The following is a 7,166-nucleotide window of genomic DNA, read 5'->3' as shown; positions in this document are numbered from 1 at the left end:
CCTCTGGGTTCAACCAGCCATCCCCACTGGACCCACCTGGGAAAACACTTTGCAGTCCGGAGGGGAGCAAATGTCAGGAAAACATCTTCTAACAGAACAAGAAGGCAAGCAGCTTTAATTCAAGACCACCAGTAAGATGATAAAGTGTCCTCCTTTTCCCCCTTCACATCTACACCCCTGTTCAGCATGAATAAGCCAGAGAGTCTGCATCCAGTTCCCAAATCAATAAGACAGTTGGTTTAATCACCATTGGAATATGCTTACCATTCCCCTGTAGCATCTGGTCCCCATTGAATCTTTTTCATTTCCTTCACCTGCTCCCCCCACTAACCAAATTGTGCAGCTCTGCAACTGCACCCCTGCAATTTTCATCCCTGCCCATCCTCACCCTTCTGCACCCAACCCTCTCCTCCTTGTACCCCCAATATCTTTTTCCCAATAAAATAAAAAAAATCTAAAGAACAGTACCCATTTGCCCCAAATACCTGTTAAAATTGTATCCTTCCTGTGTTCTCTGGTTTCTCTGGTGCGTTAATTTGTTAATAATTCAACTGTTTGTACACATACAACTATACAATTCCATAATTATGTTTTATAAAATTAATCACCATTTGTCTATGCCCACCATTGACCTCGGGTCCCCACTGGATCCTTCCCATTTCATTCACCTTTTCCCTCCTTACACCAAACTGTGCAACCTTGTGGCTTCACTCCTATTCATCCTTAGCCCTCCACTCCCACCCTTTCCCCCCTTTGATTCCTATACATGTTTTACTAGTTATCCTTCTATTTGTACAATAATGGTCTGATTTCTTGTCACATTTTCTAGTTCCTATGTGCCTTCAACCATTCCAGTTTATTCCATAAAACTGGAAAATTCAGTCAGTAAATGTTGAGTAAACTTCTATTTAGCAGCCCAAGAGACAAGCCCAAAACTGGGCTCTTGAGAAGCAGAGAGAATAAATAGCAAAAATCAAGTGAATAAAGGGCAGGGTCCTCCTTTTTGATCTTTCCAAATGGCATTCTTGGACTTGGTCTAGGAGTGTTGGGCTTATAATCCTTTACAGTAGCACTTTCAACAAAAGAGCCTCAGCAAAATCCCTCATACTTCTACTTCCTGACACGTATTTGCCTGCATGTGGGTCCCTCTGCCTTGACTAGGTTTCTGTACCACCTGTTAGTCCCTGTTCAGTGGCCTGTCTCTGTCTCTAATTATGAAATTTTATTTACTTTCTAGCACCTTCCCTAATTTTGCACCCTATCTTGCCCTGGTTTCTCATTTGTTGTTGGTTTGTTTTGTTTTTGTTGTTGTTGTTAAATTAGTCATCATTGAAAATGTGCTCAACAAAATATATATATATATATATATATATATATCTGCATGTGCACTGATTTCATTTTCGCCCTCCTTTCCTGAGTTTTTCTAATCCTCATAAGGTCACTGACCACCCAAATGTCCTATGTACTATTTCAAGTTGCTGTTGACACTTTGATCCCACATAGATATCTGAACCATGAGTAAGGAAAAATGAAGAGGGTCTGAGCCACTTAAAAGTGGGTGTTGCTCCAGTAGCAGTGGCAAAGTTTAACAGGACAGCAGGTAATAAATGTTGGAGAGGATGTGGTAAGATAAGAACTCTTATACACTGTTGTTGGAATTATAAAATGGCACAGCCATTCTGGAGACAGTTTGGCATTTTCTTGAAAAGCTGACCATAGAAATTCTATATGTTCCAGCTATTCCATGGCTTGGAATATAACTTGAGAAAATGAGAACTGAGGTACAAAGACTTGAACACCAGAGTTCATAGCAGCGTTACTCACCTTAGCAAGAACATGGAAACAGCCCAAATGACCAATCACAATCGAATGGATTGAGAAATTATGGTACATTCACACAATGGAATACTATGCAGCATGCAAGAACAATGGTTTTGTAAATCAGTACGTAACTTGGGAGAGACTGGAGAGCATTCTGCTAAGAGAACTAACTCAGTCCCCAAAGGACAAATATTGTGTAAGACCATTATTGTAGAAATAGAAAGATAACTAGTAAAACATATATGAGGATCCAAGGGAGTGTGGGGGAGGGCAGGAGCAGAGGAGTAAGTATGTGGGGGGAGAAACCATAGGGTCGCACAATTTGATGGGCAGAGGGAGGGGTCGATAAAGGAAATAGGAAATATCCAGTGTAAAAACAATGTATATGAACTTTGTAAGTAAACCAGTATAAAATAAAAATTTTATTAAATAAAAAAAGCTCGTGTTGGTGAAGAATTTTGAACATATGGTGGACTGCCAGAAGAAAAAACAAATATGTCTTGGAGGAAATACAAGCTCCTTAGAATCACAGATGGTGAGACTTTATCTTACATACTTTAGACACATTATTTTAAAAACCCCAGGCGCTGAAGAATATCCTGCTTGATAAAACAGATGGGCAGCAAAGAAACAGGAAGACTGTTAACAGATTGCCACAGTGATTTCAACAATGGGTTCAAACATAGCAACAATTGTGAGGATGGCTCAAGACAGAAATGTTTGATTCTGTTGTACATAAAGTCACTGTATATTGGAATTCACTCAGAGATACCTAGAAACAAATTTGTATCCTGGATTATTGTTAGTTATGTCAGTTCCTGCCCATAGAAGCTTTATAACAAAACAAAGCGTTGCTCATCCCTGCACAATCTTCATGATCTTTAATAATCTTGAGCCCATTATTGCAGGTATTGTGTCAGTCTGTCTAATTGAGCATTTCTTTCATTTTCACTGCACTAAACACTGTTCTTCAAGGAGTTTGGTGACATAGTCTGTAGAGAATTGCTCTGCTAACCCAAATGCCACACCTCTTAAGTTCGGATGCACCAAAAGCCTCTAGAAGAGAGAGAATCCATCTCTTCCCATGTGATCTACAGCCTCAGAAACCCACTGGAAGGTCAGTTGTTTTGGTTTAACATCATTGAGTTTCTTATTGAGTTATCAGTTATGCCAGAATACCATACATATTATATAGCTTTCCAAGTGCACTACAGAAAATAACGGGACAAGGATGGGATAAACATTCCCTATTTAGAAAAGAAAAAACCCTCAAAGTCAAATCCAGTAGCCACTTGGAGAAAGATGGCTAGTCTCCTCTATTAATAGTCTTAGAAACCCAGTGGAGAGTCACCATGAATTAGTACTGACTTTCCAGCATTAGATTATTTAAAAGGGAAGGCAAGGGGAAGCACACAACAGGTACTATGCATAGCATTTCTGAAGTTTATAGACAGATAGATGTTGCTAGTTCTTATAGGCGAAGTCTGTTGTTGTTATGTACTATCGAATTGCCTGTGACTCATAGTGACCCTACGTGTGTTAGCTCTGAAACATGCCCTATCCTAAACCAATCTCATTGTTTCTGACCTAATCCCATTTCTCTAGTCACTGAGTCAATCCATCTCATCCTAGGTCTTCCTCTCCTACACTGTCCCTCCACCCTTGCAAGCATGATAGCCCTCTTCAAGTATTAGTTTCAACTTTGGACATCCTATGGGGACAGTTATACTCTATTCTATAGAGATGCTATGAGATGGGATCAATTCGATGGCATTTGATTTGGTATGGGGACCTGAAAGATTTCTATGATTCTAGAAGCTGTCCCACCAGTTGTTCAAACACCAGCAGGACCACTCATGGTAGACAGATGTTAGTGGAACAGCTTACATAATAAAATAGACAAGGAGGGAGGCCTAATAATATACTTCAAAAATTACCCAATGAAAATGCAGTGAATGACAACAAAATAATACCTGATATGTTGTTAGGTGAGTCAAATATGATCTATAGTGACCCTAAGAACAGACAGATGTGAACCCTGTCATATCCTGTGTTATTCTCACAACTTCTAACACACTCGAGCCCAGTGTGCAGTCACTGTATCAATTCCCCTCTTTACAAGTCTTCCTCTCTTTTGCTGTCCCTCCAAATTTCAAAGCATGGTGTCCTTTTCCAAGGAATAACCTTCCTACCAATAGGCCAAATATATAAGATGTATAAGATAAAGCTTTATCATCTTTGCCTCCAAGGAGCACTCTGGCTGCACCTTCTCTAAGAGATATGTTTGTTCTTTTGGCAATCTATAGGATATTCAACATCACAGTTGAAAGACATAAATTCTTCTTCTATCATCATTCTTCATTGTCCAACTCTAAGCAGAATAGCAAGTGATTTAAAAGACCATGGCCTGGATCAGGCACGTCTAAGTCCAGAAATTGACATGATTACTCCTCAATAACTTGGGGAAGTCCCTGACTGCACACTTTCCCAGTACAACACATTCCCTTATCTTCTGACTTCTGGTTGTGGATCTAAGTAAGATGAAGTCATTGACAGTTTTTCCGTCTATCAGGAATCCTTACCATTGGTCCAGTGGCAAGAATATTTGTTTTCTTGATATGCAATACATATTGAAGACTGTATTCTTTGATTTTTCTGCACCAAGTGCTTAAAGTCCTCTCAGCAAGCAAGGTTGTATCATCTCCACAACATAGGTTATTGATGAATCTTCCTCTGATAATGATGTCACATTCTTCTTAACAGATTACAGAGTCTCAAATAATTTGCTCAGCTCACAGATTTAATAGATGGAGAGAGCATACAACCCTGATGCACACTTCTCTTAATTTTAAGCCATGCAGTGTTTTCCTGATATTTTCACGCAGCAGTCTCTTGGTATAGGTATAGATTTTGCATGAGCACAATTCAGTGTTCTGTGATTCCCATATTTCTCAGTGTCAGCCACAATATGTTATGATCCACACAGTCAAATTCCTTTGTCTGGTCAATATAGCACAAATAAACATTCTTCTGATATTCTTTATTTTCAGCCAGGATCCATCTGACATCAGCAATGATATCCTTGGTTGTTGCATGGCCTCTTCTAAATCCAGCTTGAATACCTGTCATTTCTCTGTGTGTGTACTATTCAGCCTTATTTTGTTTGTTTCTGATGTTAGTACTATTATTAGATAATTTCTGCATTCTATCAGATCACCTTTTTGGGCAATGGAAACAAATATGGACCTCTTCCGATCAGTCATCCAAGCAGTTGTCCTACAAATTTCCTGGCACAAACTGGTGACCACATCCAGGGCTGCATCTGTTATTTGAAATATGTCAATTGGTATTGCTTTAAAGTTCAAGAAGATGCGTGGAGTAGCTGGATTCTACAAAGGTGTGTTTTCTGTCTTGGTTAAGCTTGGGTGTGATCTGTTGCTTGCAATTAGGTGTGAGCTGATTGGATTTGGCCTCATATTTAAAAAAGGCATTCAGGCCTGGTTTTAATTGTTTTCAGTCAGACATTCTAAATAGTATAGCATTGGACTGTCAGTTTGTTGTACAGAGGTAACATGTGGTTGCTGTGATGGTAAACACTGTGACAGCGATGTGTCAAATGTGATAATAGTTGTTTGATGGCATTCTCAAATTAAAATAAGCTTGGAAGCAGGAGTGGTATCCACGTCCAAAATAGCTTGCCTCCAGAAACTCTATGGACTTGGAGAAATGATGAAAATTATGCATGTTCAGGACTTTTGTTCATAAGGCCTCTATGAGTTGTCTATGGCTCAGTGGCCCTTAACAACCACTATTGGTATCTGCCTTAAAAGGAAGAAATGGTACATGGAGACACAGAATGTCTCTCTGAGAGAGCCAGAGGGAGTGAGAATAGCACAGCCCCTCCCTGCCTCAGAGCAGAAGCAGATAAAGAACCCACAATCCAGCACCATCCATGGTGCCTCTAGAGGCACAGCAGCAGTGCAAGGTTCATTTATTTGTTGTTAATTTAGAGTTATAGCACTAACAGTGGAATTTATTAAGGAAGGAATGGAGAATGAGGCAGGCAAAGAATACCACCCAATACAGGTCCAGGTTTCATCCCAAGTTTCAAAGCACAATTCCTCAGTCCAGGCCCTAGTTTCAGTTCAGCAGCCAAATCTAAATCATCCAGCAAGGTTTGCTCAAAGCATTTATAAGTCAATTTCTCCTTTAAGCATCCTGCAAGAACAGTTTTTTAAAAAACACAACTTTAACTTTGGCCAGCATGTATTCAAAAAGGCATTGGTCACAGTTTGCCACAGTTTCTCCAGTCTCTTCAATACTGTCACCATAGTCTTGCTCTCACCAAGGTTTTACTCCACTCTCCCTCAAGCCTTGCCACCACAAGTCTTGCTGCCCAGTGTGAGAAGAATTCTTTCTCTTATCCTAGTCCCATAGATGTTGATGATTTGCAAGATCATACTGATTTGAAAGACCATATGTCTGCAGTTAAGGTGGCTAGAGATGAGAGGGGGCTAACTTCAATGGGAGGAGGGGAAGCCAACTTTTAAGCTAAGACCACAGAATTCTTTCAAGACCTAGGGGCTTTTTTTTGCTAGTGTAGTTAGTGCAACTTAAACTTTTTCCTTCATTACCATTGACTCTTGTTCAAGGTACTTCCTTAAAATTTTCAGTATTAGCTTATTCTTTTTGGTACAGTGACTCTGTGTATCACCTCCGTCTTCTTTTGATGCTTCCATTCAAGATTTTGCCTATAGCATCCTTCAGTATTGTAACTCAAGACTTGAATATGTTTAACAGTTATTTCAGCTTGAGAAATGCTGAATGAGTTATTAGCTTTTTGTTTTCCAAGTTACAGATCTCTGCACATTCTATTACAATACTTTGCTTTGTGATCTCAACTTACCCTTTGATGTCTTCTGTTCAGTTCTTTTTTAAAAAATAGACTTTTGTACAATGATTTATTCATTGCAAATATTTTTTATATAAAAAATGGCAACTATACACAAAGACCTCACCTTCTGGTCTACACAGGAATCAGAGTGATTACATCTGTGGAAAGAATGGTAGAGATGCTGTGAAAACCAGGCTATGTGCTGACTGTGTAACAGTCATGTAAAGTTCAAACTGAAGCTAAATTGAGAAAAGAGCATAAGTGAAGGTTAAAACTTATGTGAAATATAAAAATGTACATCACCAAGGAAGACAGTCAGATGGCCAGCAAGCACATGAAGAAATGTTCAAAATCCCTGGCCCTGAGAGAGATGCAAATCAAGACAACCATGAGATATCATCTCACTCCAGTAAGACTAGCAAAATTTAACAGAACAGCAAGCAACAAATGC

This window comes from Elephantulus edwardii, unplaced genomic scaffold (genome assembly GCF_000299155.1).
Source record: "Elephantulus edwardii isolate Elephantulus edwardi_28Jun2011 unplaced genomic scaffold, EleEdw1.0 scaffold00272, whole genome shotgun sequence".
NCBI lineage: Eukaryota > Metazoa > Chordata > Mammalia > Macroscelidea > Macroscelididae > Elephantulus > Elephantulus edwardii.
This window is presented reverse-complemented; position numbering follows the sequence as displayed.